This window comes from Achroia grisella, unplaced genomic scaffold (genome assembly GCF_030625045.1).
Source record: "Achroia grisella isolate CSIRO2021 unplaced genomic scaffold, CSIRO_AGI_Agris_v1 utg452, whole genome shotgun sequence".
In the NCBI taxonomy this organism is placed as follows: Eukaryota; Metazoa; Arthropoda; class Insecta; order Lepidoptera; family Pyralidae; genus Achroia; species Achroia grisella.
Genome location: NW_026712864.1, coordinates 1,051,103 through 1,068,805, shown reverse-complemented (window position 1 = coordinate 1,068,805; position 17,703 = coordinate 1,051,103). Strand labels below are relative to the sequence as shown.

Below are 17,703 nucleotides of genomic sequence, written 5' to 3'. Positions count from 1 at the left end.
TTTGGATATGTAACAAAGAACTCCGCAAGTAAAAATGTTATCACTTATTCCAAATTATTTTATTAGAATTAAAACAATTATTAGAGCTTTGATTACCAATATTTTGTTATAGTTAGATATACTCGGCTTATATTGTCTGGTATTGATTCTGATATATTTCTTATCCCTCTCTATGTACTTCCATTGTCAACTACACCTACTCCATCGCCTATATTTTACCTCTTGAGTTTCTATTTGTTTATTTTAGCTATGTCAGCAAATTTTTCTTTAGAAGGACTTTTATTTAATCGAAATCCATTATTAGCAATGTACCAAGCGGCACCCCTGGAAACCATTGCGGTTAATTCCTGATAAATTCCTTATGATGAGCTAACCTTCATGCTCTTCCTATTATTCTTCACTGGTGACCGGCCAAGATATTTAGGCCCTTTAACCGGCAGATGTAGTATTCCATCATCATTCATACAAAATAAAGTTCTTTGATGTTGCATACCAATTTTGTGAAAATTAAAGCTTAAATGCATAATATGCTTCGTAAATCCTGATCTTGTTGCCTGACTGAAATTTCAATAAAACCTGTTATTATTTCGCCTTTTCTGTATTGCTAATATTTTTTACGGTAACATAAGATCTATGTACAGGAATCCTCATTGTCTATATCCGTTAACCGGCATGTACATACACGAGATCAATTCACATTGTAGTGAACCAAAAAAAGCGAAATAGTATCGCCCCGCAAAAAACATACCTTGGTCATTGTATTGTATGCTTGTCCATTGTTTCGAAGTTTTCAAAGGTATCTCATGAAGGGATTTTACGTAATATGATTCTTTTAAAACTGTGAGACCTCCAGGGTTTGCTGATGGGCCGTCAAGCAAGTCGGCTGGTTACAAGATGTGAAACCGCGCCTATGTCAATGACCACATTAAATGAATAAATAAAATTTCCGCTACCATGATAATATTGGTGTGGTGTCGACATAACTAATTTGGCAGAAAATGCGACTTTGTTACGATGCGTACTTCTATATTAGGAAAATCCCCAATCATATTGGTTTTTATATAAAAACAGAATCGTTATTGGGAGAAGAAAAAAAAAAAGAAATATAGTTAATCAATATTATTGAAATATTTTTCTACTTAAGATGCATAGATAAAAACATAAACAAATAACTATAAAATGATGGATCGTTTACATATAATAATTATACTATTTACAACCACTTAATTTAATTAATTAATTATCGGAGTATAAAAATAAATGTATTTTAATAAAAATAAAGCTCCTATCATTAACGACCACAACGGAGTTTTTAGTGAGTAGTAGTCTCACAATACCCGTACACCTACCCCAGGGCGGGCGGATCTCCATAAGGGATTTTCACAGAGTAAATAAAATGTTACCTTCACTATTTTTCTCTAATAAACCAAAATACTGAATCCTTTTTAGGAAATTCGTGTTGTATGAATCTGACATTATATTATTTTCTATAGGATATATGCATTAAAAATAAAAAAATATAATTTTTAATAAGCATAAATAATACAATCGAGTCTATTATTATATTATATTTATATTAGAAAATTATAACCATATCTGTATTTTTCACATAGGTAGTGTTAATCGATCGACAATCTGTAGTAGGTGATAGTACCAGATACAGGATGCCAGGTAGTTAAACTGGTTGCGGCACCCTACGTATAGTGACACCTTGCTAATCGTAAACCACATTCCTTTGTATTGCAATCCAGCGGACATTAGATTTTTTAGTCACGTATCTACGAAGCCTACTCCACAATTCAATTATGTATTTAATTTGCGTGAAAAGTTTTTAGTAAATATTGATAAGCTTTAGCTTAGTAATTAAAAATAACTATATCTATAGCAAGAACTAAAAAAATATGGAACAGAAATAGTATATACATACCTACATTAATATGTATTATAGATGTGTCTGTCTATTTCATAGTTACTTTTGCGCGACTAAATTGCTAAATGTTTCTTATTTCATATAAAGATAAATGGTTTGATAGAGTTCTCAAAAAAAGTAGACAAAATGGCGGGAAGCAGCTATTATTGTATAACTATAGTGAAATGTATTTGATGAATCACTTTAAAGTGCAAGATATTTTTTTAATGAAATGGCTGATCATTGAAATCCTTGGCGGTGTAGCGATTTACTTTAGATGATTGCGGATTCGCCGCCAGCAGAATACAAATATTTGTATTCATATGTATAATTGAATTGTTCTTATAAATTATTTTATAACATTTGCCACAGCTAAACATTTTTTTTTAATCTTCTAGTTTTTAAATAAGCGTAAACTAAATTTTCAAACTGGGTATTAGGTATTAAATATGTTATATACATGTATATAATATGTCATCACAATGAACTATTATGACGGTAAAGAATATATTTATAAAGTATAAATAATTGTAAAACAATAATGAGTCATCTTTTACACAATTTCATACGTTCATAAAATATGTTTGCGTAGCGCAATTCAAACAATATAATGAATCACCTTTTCGTTATGGCGGCCAAGCCAAATAGAAAAATATAAATAGAAGAATTTTAGGAATATACGAAATTAATACCGAGATATACAAACAGTCCGTATGTTTATACTTTATAAACATAACCACGACTCTTTTTATAATAAAAATTGATATACACCTTGTGTGATGTGATGATATTAAGCTGTCATTGCAGTTTATGAATGTTTGCAACCTCAATACCAAAGAAACGACTCGTGTGGAAATTTATAGGAATACTATATGTTGTCACTACACTGGGGATATGAAAAAATAATCGATTACAGAAAAATTGATTATCAATCAATAAAATTACTTTAAAAAAATACTTAGGAAACAAAATATAATCTTTAAAATAAATTATACAATTATTCAAGTTCGGTCACATTTTTCTAAGGTGATATAAACGTGGAATTAATTTGATATAAAACGTTCAAAATCTTTAAAGATTAGTCATTGTCAACTCACCTTATAAATAATTTAAAGCTCTTAATATTTCAAAGACTTATCTAGAGAGAGTTTGGTTCTAAAGGTTACAGTAAAGTGGAATGAATAGCTTAGGTCACTCATTTCTTTTAATCGCATATTTGTAGGTCGAATCTTTGGGTCGAAAACTAGAAATATATTTATGTAATATTATAAAAGACTGAATGTGATTAAAAAGATAAAAGTATGTATAATATTGGCTGGATTATGCAAGTAGAGTTTTACGAGTTTTTCGTGTATTTTTCCTAAGTCAGACCTTTTATTGTGTTTTGTGGAAAAATGCAAACTAGATTACCATATCATAAATAAACTCATTACTGCTGAGAAAAATTTTCACAGGCTGTTTTTAACTGAAATATTACAATCCAGATAGGAATCGCACAAAAATATATGTGGGAAGTTGAAGCCATCACGATGTTGGCAATTTAGTCGCGTGTCGTAAAAGTTAAGTAACAGAGACACTAAATCTTGACAACATATCTTTTAACGTGTACCATACATAATGGAAATACCTATGTATAATTAAACTTTCGCTATAGGAAAAACAATTTAACAATACCTATATGTAACTTACGTTTTAAAAGAAGAAAAAGAAAAATAATATTATAATAAAAATAATTTATCAGTAAGAAAGATCATAAGTTCCTTAATATATTTATTTAATATTATTTTACATTTATAATATAAATGTTAGGATAATTTTGATTCTATATTTATTAATAGCGAAAATATTGATTATTAAAATCAGTTAAAAAATAAGTGCCTGAGTATCCGTATCGAAATGTTTACTTGATTAATAAGTGTAAATATTCTAAATATGAATATTATATTAAATATCTATAGCATTTATCATCGAGATTAAATTAATAGACACTTTACCTAATAACCTCTTAAAATAGGGTTAAATCGAACATCTACCTAACTTATTTAAGTTACTTGAAAAACAGACTCGATAGAAAATCTTACTATGCATTCCACGGTTTCTATTGTATTGGAGAAAAAACTAAACTCTTATTGACCCGTCATACAAAGAAGTTCATTCCACTACAACCATCTAATTAAGACATTGTTTGTAATTCTCACATAGTTAAGCATCTTTATCGTGTTATAGTTCAATTACTGTTGTCACATTACGTTACGGTAGATCATAAATTGCTGGAATTTTAAGCCGTTTTAAATGAAAACGTATATTTTTTTGTAATCACTTAAAGCTGACGCCAAAAATAAATGAAACGGAAATTTAATATTGGCAATATGTTGAAATTAATTTACTTTAATTTCTTATTTTAATATATCTTGCTTTTTACTTATATATAAGTACATACAAAGGGCCGTTGGTAATATTAAGTAATTGATTTTTAATGTAAATTATGATTCACAATATTCACTTCAGTATGGCTCACATGCCATCCTTTACTTTAACTTTGGTCAAAATTAAAGAATCTTTTTATGCGTAAAAAAATATTCATATAGTATATGACAACATCTCATGGAATATTAAAAGTAAGCAAGGCATATATTTGTAAAACTTCGTTCATTGTGTTTAATAAATATAGTAAATAAAAAGTGCAAAAGTTTTTATACAATAAATTTTTATTTTTTTGTAAAACTTTAAGTTGGGCTAAAAAGAACTTGTATCCAGAGCCGTAAAACAAATTAATAAAAAAATTGCCAAATTTGTCTCGTAATCAGCCAATTTCAGGTTTAAAGAAAAAACATTCATCATAAAAAAGTGTAAAAAACAATATTTTCGCGAAAACTTAAAAGACCGAAGAAGTTTGTTAGTGTCATTAGAATTTAACGAAATACTCCATAATCCGAATTTTGCGGATATATGTTGTCGACTCGAAATCAAATTATTTTATGTTTTGTTACACATAAGGTTTCATTCGAGTCTACCGTACCCCTTGACGAAATTATTAATATAGAAGATTATTTACAATTCAATTAGGTATTAGGACGTTTGACAGAAGTTGTTAGGTTTACATTTTGTATTAAATAACTAAAAAACGTTAACCTGTTGATACACAATTTACATACGTATATTTTAACATTCCTATGGAATTATTTTAATTTCGCCATTCACTTCCATAAAAACAATAACAGGTGCGGATATTACACTTCGATACGGCAAATTTTGCCCACTAACCGACAAACGTTCAGTTTTATAGGAAATGAACTTTAACGGAATGTTCAGGTCATACTGTCTAGAGCTACAGTGAACTTACCATTAGTTTTGATGTATATTGAGGTAATCCGTTATTCAAATTCTAAAACAGCATCATTTATTATATTTTACGATTATTATCTAATATAACTACCGTCCAGTTCGCTAGGTAACTCCGTTGAGAAGAATTGGCAGGAAACTTAGCAGGATTTTTTTAAATAAGTATTTTGGCATATTGTTGTTCAAAATTATATATATATATATATATATCTTACATATTCTATATATTGAATACTTTCTACCTGAACAACGTCATTGAACGGTCGTATCCCAATCGTTTACTATACAAGTACAGCTTAACTCAATATTTCTTAATAAAAATTTTGTAATATTTGGAAGGTAAGTCCGAAATATATATGCTATCTTATATTCAGCTATATTGTGAACTTATCAATGTATATGGTATCGAAAGTATAGATAGATTTAATAATATAATATAAAGCCGGTATGAAGAGCGCGTTGATTCTTTGACCTTTTAAACAATATTATCAAAAGACATTATTTATCATCTCTCTCACCAGATACAAAGATCTTTACGCCCTCAATTATTACGTTGACAGTAAGTTTAGTGTCTGCACTTTCGAAGTCATAAAAGGAAACCTACTTACCCATTTCGAAGATGCAAGCCTTTGAAGTCATAGTTACGTAGTTACAAAGACTTAACATTCCATACATAAAGATCTCGATTATTTTCATAATAAATTTCAGTATTATTATGAACTAATAATATATTTACGTACAATTAGTCAACAACATCGTTAGAATTCAAGTAATTTTTTATATCTTGGAATATTTCTGAGAATAAAATCAATTTAAATTGAGTTTTCTTATTCATATTTTAATTTATTATTCTATTTTTCGGTAAAAATTAAATGTACCTACTGATGTTTTGTACGACTTGTAAGTTGCTAAAGTTTCTTGAAGTGCTAACAATGGCCAATGTGTGTATATTTTTTTTTTTATATCATATTACATATTTGACTGCGTTGACCTAACAGAACGGCTAATCCTTCCTGCTATGAGTAACTACATTTGTGTACAGCCTACTAGTTGGTCATAGGCTTGAAAACAAAAACAATAACAGTGTTTACCGTTATGTGAAGATGTTTAAAGGCAAACCTTGGAATGCCATGACGGCACTCGTTAGTGGCTATGTTGTGATTTGAGGTTAATATGACAAAATGTTAAGTTGATTCAGTATAAGTTAAGTTTAAGTTACCGTAAGTTTTACCACGGTTGTTAGTGGGTCATTCAATTTTCTAATTCTCTTATTATTTATGACTTTCATATTATCTATTCTATTGATTGTGCGAATACGACATTAAAATAATAATTTTAACGTCATAAAATATATGTTATTAATAATTAGTACTGGCTAATTAAAAAAAAGTAAAATCAGCAGCATTTGGCATTCACGTAGGTTATATATTTCAATTATATGAAGAAATATAATAAATAAACGAATGTATAACAATTCCAGATGAGATGTATAAGTGTAATAATGTACACTTACATTTGTCTATAAGCATTGCAATATTCTATTAAACTATATTTTTCTTTATAAGTGCATAATAATTTGATAATTACATATATGTACATATTTAAATAACTACATATCTTTTAGATTTAATGTTAGTATTATAGTATAGATACATATGTTTTTATAGTCGACAAGTAGTCTAAATATTGCGCGATTACAGTAGCATTTTTAGGTTACATCATTGGAATCATATCACTTACTGTACTCACACAACTCTGGGAAAATACTTTAGTATTTCAAACAATTGAGCAATTATTTATAATGACATCAGATAATACCACATTTGTTTATACATTATTAATAAATTTTTAATGATAAATACGAGTGTGTACTTGTTATATTTTACGGCTAGTGCAATAGTCGAAACATCGATTAAGGGAAATGGTTTACTTATTGAATTTGTTTTGTTGAAGGAACTGTTTTTATACTTTAATAAAATTATAACGGAATGAACTATATGAAATACGAATATGTCAGAAGAAACAAAACAGCTACATTGAATAGAAATCTTTTGGATCTCTCTTAAAAAAAACTAGTCTTTAGCATCACATTGTCTATTAGTCATCAAAACTGTCACAACCTTCGCGAGACTATAATGATAACAGTGATACGCATCTACAATTCTTTAAGGTGTAGTTTTGTGTCATCATTTTTCCTATTGTATTCAAATTTATTTCACAGATCTCAAGATGCAAATCTGTTACAGATTATGCGGTCCTTTGGCCTTCGTTTTTGACATGACCTAGATGTAATTGAATTAATGTATCTAAGTCTATGGACAGCATATAGAACCATGGGCACATTATTCTATTCACTACTAAATGAACCCTTCAATTTTGTTCTCATAAAAATTCAATAAAATTGTCTTTTTGGGTATAGTTAATTTATTTTTTATGTATTTAAAAATATAACACCACTTTATTCTTTAAATTTTGATTTATAGCGCAACTTTAAATATAGATAGACAAAGATTTTTAAAGCTAAAAAGTGATAGCATTCCATTACTCGTATACTATTCAAATTAAACATTTTTGAAAGAACCATTTGTAACAGGTACTCGAATTTAAAATGCCCTAAAATTTGTTTCTGTATGTTTATGTTAGTAGATTAGATGTTAATATATGATTAAGTATATCTTAATCAAAACCTAAAATATATATCTGTAATTTTTACTAATATTACACTTACTAGAGTTTTGTACTAAAATTATCCTGTATAGTAGCCGTTTGTTTTTATTTCATGAAATAAAATGTACCTTCGACCTCTCTGACTCGACCCTTATGATAAAAATTTGACACGCAAAGTACCTAGTATGCAGTATAGTGACATCTATTTAGATCTATAACTATGTTTTAGTATTCACTAGTTAATGACTATCAACAAAGTTATAGATTTAGAAAGTCGGTGAATGTGTATTGGGTAAACTTTTAGAACGTTTTTAGTGCTTAAAAATACAATTACCGTCTTCAAATTAACATAAATGTAAAAAAAAAAACTGCAAGGCAATACCGTTATTAAGTAAGTTGGGGATAGTGCGACATGAGCACATTTTGTTGATTTTGAAGTTTATAGGTTAATATATATATATATATATATATATATATATATATATATATATAATGTGATATATTATATAAATTATCTATATTATTAGAATACTCATTAAATATTTTTGCGTGGAACACAAAACAATGTCAATTATCATATCCAGGTCAATCGTAAAGAGCATATTAAGCTGAAACCAAGTGATAGCTTAACTGAATAAATTATCTCTAGAAGTATACTGTAAATTCAATATAATTTTAAATATTGTATAAACGACATGCATCGATGAATACAATCTATTCTATGTGCTTGTTTTTTTTTATAGATAAAATTAAATTTTTATAATCCGATTAAGTCGACTAAAGAAAACGCTAATAAAGTGTATTTAAGAACCACGTCGATCACGTCGGCTGTCAAACAAAAATGCATCAAAATTGATCCATTTGTTTAGGAGCTAGCGGTGCATCAGATAGTATATAATGTAATAACAGACACGTTAAATTTGTATCATCAAAGTTCTTGGTGATTCTAGGGTTAAAGATGCAACAGTATGAATGTAAGTCAAAAGATTGTTACTATTTAATGTCGAGTTAATTTGGACTTACCGAACCGAAACATGACGACTCGTATGTCTTAATAGGTATACAACAATTTAGCATTAACGAGGAATTTTAACAAACTCATATACTTAAATGTAATGTAGGTTTTGAAATGGTGCTTTCAAAATACATTATAGTCTATATTTACACATCGCTGAAGTACTATCTTTTATAAATCAACAAGACGGTGTGATCAAAAGATTTCTATTCATAATATTATCAGAAACATAAAGGGTACTCAACTAAGTATTTTACATGGAGAAAATCTTCATAGATTTGAACGAGGGATGCATCTCCCGCATAAGATCAAAGATCCTTTGTCACTTAAAACTCTACGGTGTTTATCGGAGCAGCACCAAATAAAACTTATCTACTTTATCGTAAAGTCAAATACTATTATATATATAAATGTTTGTTTTTCAACTATGTGTAAGATCATAAGATTTACACAATATCCTCATGAAACCTGTATGTTGACTTTTGAACGTCCAAAGTCACGCAGAAAATAGAAATACCTGCGTTATTTATTATTTCCTGCTACGTAAAATGTTTCAACAAACAGTATGAACAGGTTGCGTTTCCGATACTGAGCAACCACTCAAAGAATTTGTAGTAAATACATATTTAAACAACATATGTTTATCTCTTTCCGACCATATTCTGTCAAAGGATAGGTATATTTATTTATAAATATAACAACGGGTAATCATAAAGTTAGAAAAATGAATAAATTTATAGATTTTTGATTATGCGAGTATACAATATATTTCAATAATTACAATGAATCATGAAACATTGATTAATATTAAAAAAATAAATTTGTTAATATTAGTTAGTAAGAAAAATAGCTACCTATGTATTTATTAATATTTATAAAAATTATGAAATATAAAATTAAGTAATAAATAATTCATTTTTGAAAATAATAATAAATAAAGGTTTAGACAATTCAATAAAATTAGAATTGATCTAAAAATGAAATAGTATCTATACTTCCTTAAATATATATTTTACACGTTTTATATACTTTTACAATTGAAATTCCTTTTAAATGAAAACAAAGAAAATACTCAAATGGATCGTTAATGTTTACAATAAATATAATGGATATTACCACTACTTAACCATAATAAACATACATACATGTAATTATTCTGGTATTATCGATGTGTTTCGGGAAATAAAAAAAATAATTAAATACGTCAGAATATTTTGATATTTTTTTATGTTTAATAAGTATATACCTAGTTATTAAAAATTTGCTTACACATGTTTTATAAGTAAGTAAATATTTCTGGAATAGTATTTATATTACATATATTTTTAATTATTTTATATATTTATCCGAAATTCTTTTAATTGTGAAGCTTCCGGTTAGTTTTTATATTTGTTCGGCGTTGGCATATGCATATTTTAATGTTACATGTACCTATATGTACATAGAGCGTAAAATACAATATAATAATATAAAGAAGTTTAAGATTAAAATGAAAGTTACATGGGTACATTGTCAAAGTTTTGATGTATGGTTTTATATGCATGACATGACTGATTGACAAGTAAATGAACGAATAGAATATGTTTTTATCCACTTAAGATATCAAGACTAATATAAATAGATAAACAACAAATTCTGGTAAATTTTCATCATTACCGACTTTATTGTTTCAAAGTTAGCAGAAGAATAGAAGCACTTAACACTTTGTATGCAATGTAACATTGTAACTCAACTGAAATGTTATACTGTCATGTATTATGTTTCTATTTACAAGTAATTTTTCTTAACCCACCTATATTTTTTTAAATTAGACCATATTGTGCCCCAGGATAATATTTCAAACACCGGAACGAAGCCGTACTTTTAAGTAATAAGTTTTGCACCCGCTTGTTTTTACACTTAGGTAATAATTCTATATTGGGAAATGCCGACTTGCTATAGTATAGAATAATATAATACTTATTAATATGTAAATAGCATGACCTGACGAAAGCGAAGATTGATGAGATATCGGATGTGAGTGTAATCATCTCCACCTTCTCTATACATTTTCTTTGAATAAAAGTCACACTTTCCATGTAATTATCTGTGATAGATGGTACATAATTGTATGGGATTTCTATAGATGCAATGTAGTGGACACAATATTCACTTTCTTATCGTTTGGATATATATTATCTATGTATAACATACTAGCTGTGCCCAAGGTTTCAACCGGATGAAATATGTATAACATGTAACATGTAAGCTATATTACAGTAAAGTTTAATCAAAATCCGTTCAGTAGTTTTGGTGTAAAAGAGTAAAATACATCCATTCATCTATACTCACGTTTAGAATATTTGTAGGATTCTTAAGTCATAAGCGCTTCAAATTTATATGATTCGTTTTTAAAAAAATATCTACGTACCGAATGACTTACCATATATTTACCGGCAATCCACTTTAAATCTAAATTAGGTATTTATCGGTAGTATATTAATTGCAATGATGTAATTTTGTCTAAAGAATGTAGGTGTTTCCATTTAATGCCGTTCTAGGCACAAATATTTTATCTAGACATTAAGAATGTGTAGGTAATCAGAAATAAGGATATTGATTTCTTCCTAGCTATAAAATTACGAAAGTGCGGACTTATTAAATCAACATTACATAAATTCTAAGAAAAAATAATAATGAGTTTATTGGAGGTATGTAGATATCAACATATTGAATACCTATATAATAAATATACTTGTTTGTATAATATATATATTGGCCTATATAATAAATATATTGAATGCTTTCTTACCATAGTAGCACAAAAACTACCAGTTTTTATCTGTTTTTTTTTTACTGTTTATATGTCTAGAACGATGAATAAATTATTATCAATATATTTTTAGATTATGAATAAATTATGTATCCTATTTCTGTCGTACCTATATCTGTAATAAGTTGTGAGTGTAATGATGACAGGTGCAATTAATTATCTCACAACCTGTCATATTAAAGGTTCAATAGGTTATAGCATATGATAAATAGTTGTTAATGTTGAAATTATCTATTTTGATTTGCAAAATTAACCTTTCATTTGACAAGACTGACATAATGGAATGAGAGAATGGACCTCAATGTTACTAATATTAATTTATTTTTTATAGTTTGTTTAATTCCTTATAGTACTTTTATAGTCTCCTTAGGCGCATTGCCTTTCTAGTTTAAAAAGATAAATATAAAAAAGTGGTATTGTAATAATTTTAAATGGTTTCATTACATGAGCTATACATCATACATTGCGCTGTGATTTACTACGATTAGAAATGCCTGTGTTCATATTTCGTAAAATAAATAAATTTATTAACCAAATCAATCCTTCTTTATAATGTAATCCAAAATTATTCCATTTTGCAAAAAAAATAATTTTTGCAAATAAATATTCAAATAGTAACTGCAAAGCGTATATTTTACATTAACATTATTAATATCTTCAGATTTTGTCGTCATCGAAGAATCGATACCTTTCTTAAACAACATTGCTAAACAACTTGTTATCACAAAGTCCCTTTAATGCCATGCGAAGAAACAGAAATTGCGAAAATCTGGCTCAGGTCAGATTTTATTAAAAGGCCTGCATTATACAACGTCGGCCTTTAAAGGCCACACTAAAGGTTCTTTTACACCAGCCGTGTGATGATCGTCAATGATAAGAACACCAACGCTTTAACTCTTCGTTTTTACGACTATCTCGATCATGAAATCTGACACGCACTGTAGCGGACTACAGCAAGAGTATAATTAAAATTACAACGATAGGAAAGCAATAATTAATGCCAAGAAATTATAACAATTTGTAAAAATTGGTATATGTGACATATGAAAGTTCACTAAAAAATATCTATCTCTTTCTTTAAGATGAATAGTAATATGACTACAGTTTTTGTGATATTGGATATGTAGGATAATATTTGACTTTTTTAAAATGAGTAACTCTTGTGTATTCGTGAACTCTTAATATTCCGGGGTGTAAAAAGGAACGTACTTGGTCCGTATAGCTGAGAAATGTAGGTTAAATTCCTGTTGGAAGGCTGAATTGTTTAAACAACTACTAACACATAAGGTGAAATATGCTAATAAAACTAATGAAAACGAACCTTTAGTTTCCGTACTGTAAAGATAGTTTATAAGAGTAATTCATTGCGAAACTATGGTCACGACCTGTCAGCTCTTAGTGCTTCTGATGACCTGGTAGGTATTGTTTTATGATACTGGGCAAATAATATTAGTATGAACAAAATTGCGTTATTTTGAATACATTTTGGAAAAATATTTAATAATTAAGTGTGTTCATCCACCCGTAATTTCTGCTAATCATTGAACGTCGCTCCTTTTTCTATGAGTATTGATCTTCTCCAGACGGTGGTAGTCGTTTTAAAACTTGGAATGTATTATTTATAACAAATTTATCTGAAAATTTTATTCTGATGTATTGTTATAAGGTCTGAATTACGAGTGCTATTAACTAGTGTGTCGAAATTAATCATTTTTATCCCACAGAAAAAATCAATCATATATGACAATAATAAAATGTAATTGTCACCACTATCTAAATGTATTTAAGATTGACGAATAAACTATAAGTAGTTTTGTATTACATTGTACCAGAAACATATTTAAAATAGACTCTGAAAATAGTTACAAAAAGTGAAGTAAATGTAATTTTACATATCAGCCTGTAATATCCATATTGATCTTAGGGTGATAGGCATAGTTTTAAATATATATTATAAGGGTGGACATGAAAAGAGACAGTCCGTTGAAAATGAATAGATAGGCAGTACTGGCTCAAGTCAACCGGTCGTCTGCCAAGTAACAATTATTGTCTATATTTGTCTGCATTAGGTAATCATACCTAATACTACAGATTTATCGTGTTTACTTTTAAATGTTGTGATTATCAGGTGTTCGTGACGGTCGAAAGGGAGCGAGATCTCGCTTGGTCACGATTTGCGTTCTGTTGCTGATATTGTTAACAACTTGAGTGCACAACGAAAGTGAACGAGCACATTGTTCGAGGAGCAGGTGCTATTGATCCGCAGATACGTCGTCGTAACCCGATACCTTCGGATTTTATTGCATAACAGATTAAACTCCTTGATCTAAATATCTAGCACGCATAGACAGTAAGATGTTACATTACATAAACAAGATTATCGCTATAAATATATACGCCTTTTCACTAATTACGACGCTTTGGTAAAAAATTTAAGAATAAATAGCATAATTAATATAAAACTGCGTCAAATATTTCAGATCCATTGTCCAACACCTCAGCGCTTAGTGTGTAGTGACTAACGAGGTTAAGCAACAGTAGATCAGGTTTTTCCTTTGACGGGTTGTCGTGTGACGAGTAAATTGTTTGTTTCCATTCCGTGATGCTGCTGTCCTGAGCATTGTCCCATCATAATATTCAAACCGTAATAAATCGAAATTATTTAAAAGGATTTTACTATTGTTGTATTGGAAAGGGAGATTGCAATAATGGTGTTGTTAATAATTTCTCGTCATTACATTTAGAACCTCCATGGTTGCATCCGGACAATTAATTCAATCCGGTTCTCTCTTGAGCTACTTACGATACACTGTTACGCACATTGATTCATTTCTATTGCAATTCAGTTGCCGTACAGCAATATTCGGTGGCCGGGTCATGTCGGCCATTTCACGTATTTCCTCCCACATTACCCACATATCTTTTGAATCGCGGCACGTGAATGAGGGAATGACCACGCAGATACCTACATTAAGAGTCTTATAAATGTAATAGTAATAGTTTTAATACAAAAACCTTTTGATGGTGCCTTGTACCCTTGTATTACGAAAGAATATATTTAAAAACTTATGATTAGCAGTTCTCAACGTCTTATAGCAAAACTCTTTGGCTATGCTATTATCTAGCTCTATACTAGGTATATATGACTATCTATGGACTGGATGATGACATTGTATATGTGTAAACATTCCTCCACCTTCTCAAGTCGTTTACTTAATTCCCGAGGGTCGTGACAGCCTTCCTGAATTAATTCCTCTGACTACATCTCTTTATCTATGTAGGAATTTTGCATAATGGAGGGCATTATGGAATTTGGTGTCCAACAATAAACGAATTTTATAGGGCTACATCCTTTAGGAAGTTTACCCTGCACCCTGCCAGCCATCTTCAACTTTTCCTCCGCGTGATGTGTCTATAGAACTCTAATATTCCACGGAGACATGTGGCGGACAGTCAGGTTTTATGTTAAGTTAAGTTCCCGGAGAATCGAGTTTCGAGGTTCAAAACTATATATTTTACCTGAATGTGACATGACATCAAGTATGGACTGAGTGTATGTATGTCAGAATAGAATTTGTTATGATTAGTATGACAATATGGACAATCCTTTTTAAATAGCATAGTAATATTTAAACATCAATCAGAAATCGTTCATTGTCTAATTTAATTTACATATTTCAGTTACCATAATTATAAACACATTATTATAACGTTCCATGTGTATGCATAACTACGTTTAAATTGCAATTTAATAATATAACATCTGCACATGAATGCCACTCAGTAAGGCGTGTACAAGTTTAAACTTTCAGCTAATAACTATAATGACAGAGGGCTCGTATTATACATAGAAAAAAATTACCAAAAGTTCCAATAGAAACAAAATTACAACAGTTACACGCTACTATACTAAGCGAAAGTATTATCATATTGCCCAGCATTTTAGATACAATTTCACCCATCTGTATTCTCAAAATTTCACTTTCTTCTGTGCACTATTAACACAGTTATTGCGCTATTACCAAGTGTAAACGCCACTTATGGTAGTAATTACGGACTCTTTGACACTGAGCTCATTGCTTTTGATTACCGCATTTGTTAGGAGTTCAAGATGCGATGACACGTCATTATCGATCTACAGATGGTTTGACTCATCTGTCAAACTCATTATATTATTACAACAATGAATTTAGTTTAGTTTTAGACTGAGAAAGCTGGACATTGATGCTTTTAAATGAGTTGATGAGTTTCACCTCCTTTTGTATGCCATAATGAACCGATCAGAAGTATGTTGCCACATGAACATCGCCTCAGGAAATGTGCTACTGTACTATACACGCTTGTCATGACTGGCAGGCATCCACGTAATTATAAATACATTTTTAAACTCAAAATGTCAACATTCACACGCATATGACTACACATGCATTATAAAGCGATCTGATTAAGTGTGTGTAATATTTACACACAAAAGCAACTTACGTGATTTATTGAACACATAAAGTTTATTGCTTATGCAAGGTGATGGTGTCTCTTACTTGTTGATGATACTCATTACGATCTTATTATCTTGGCACCTATTTAGATTACATAATTTCCCTGGCCCCGTTGTGCCCTCGCTTAATGATAATCACGAATATTATTGTATTTAGTACATACCAAACAGAAGTATCTATGTATATACCATTAATTAACGGCAAGCTACAATTGCCACCACTAAGATTCAGATTTATTAAGAGTATCCATGGAAATTGCATTTAGATGTATGGTATTTTGATAATCATAAATCTTAAGTCTAACAGGTATACTTTTTCATGATTGGTAATATTTAGCTTTTGTTTAATTATTATTATTATTATTTTTTTTATAACTCAGGGGACAAACGAGTATGCGGCTTACCTGATGACCGCCGCCCATGAGCACCCACAACACCAGGGGTAAGTACGTTGTCGGCCTTTTAAAAGGTATAAGCTCTTTTCTTGAAGGTTTCAATATCGTAACAAATACCACTGCTGGAAGGTGATTCTATAATGTGGTTGTGCGTAGTAAAAAGTTTGTAGAAAACCGTAAAGAATTCATCCAGATGATCGGGATGGTATTTCAGTTTCTGGCGGGTGGAAAATTATTCACAATTATTCACAATCTGAGTCAATACACAAAAGTAAAAGGTGTATTGTTTGTTCTTTTTATTGAAACATAACTTCGGCTGTGATAAAAAACGCCTCCTAATTTTCTACTCATCTATAGGCATTTCTTATTACAGTGTCTATACTTATTATGTTTTAATGAACAATGACTGCGAGGTATTTTATTACACACAAAATCAGAAGACAAACCGTAATTAATTTGTCCAACAAATTAGTGTGGGTACTTATTTTGTTGAAATGAAGACGTTATGTAAAACTATGTAAGTCTTCTATTAATATCTATATAAAGTTTCTGTTACATCTCTCTTCCTAGATAAAGTAATGACTTCGTTTGCATGTCAAGCAACAAAGTATTTTGAAATATCGTTTTCATTTCACATCTTCAAATTAGAGCAATAATGTATGTTTATTTATTCACCGATTTATGTAACATCTTTGAAAAGTAACAGTGTGCTGACAAATCGCAGTCTATAGTCAAAACTTTCCGTTAGAAATGGTCGACATGTACATGTACCATCTAAGATGAAAATATCATAGCAATTCATTGTGATGACTCCTTATACACCCCTCCTATGGGCCCCTTTCCTATTTCTTGTGGTGCATTCAGACTAAAACTGTATCGCAAGGCAAGTGTTACCCTCTAGCCGTATAATTCCTTCCGCAACTCTGAAATGTCACCCTGGTTCAATTTTCGTCTGGCGAAGCTATTCTATAAAAAATAATACAGGTGATATACTTACATACAAATAAGTTTTGGTTTAAAAAAATATCAATATGTCATCGTCTATAATAGTAATACAATTACTTGGAA

The 17,703-nt window shown here is 29.6% G+C and overlaps 1 protein-coding gene across 1 annotated transcript in view; it reads left to right on the top strand.

The window, feature by feature from the left end:
• LOC131845119 (cerebellar degeneration-related protein 2) overlaps positions 1 to 17,703 on the top strand; it is an 87,122-nt gene that overhangs the window by 8,281 nt on the left and 61,138 nt on the right. The window lies entirely within an intron of this gene.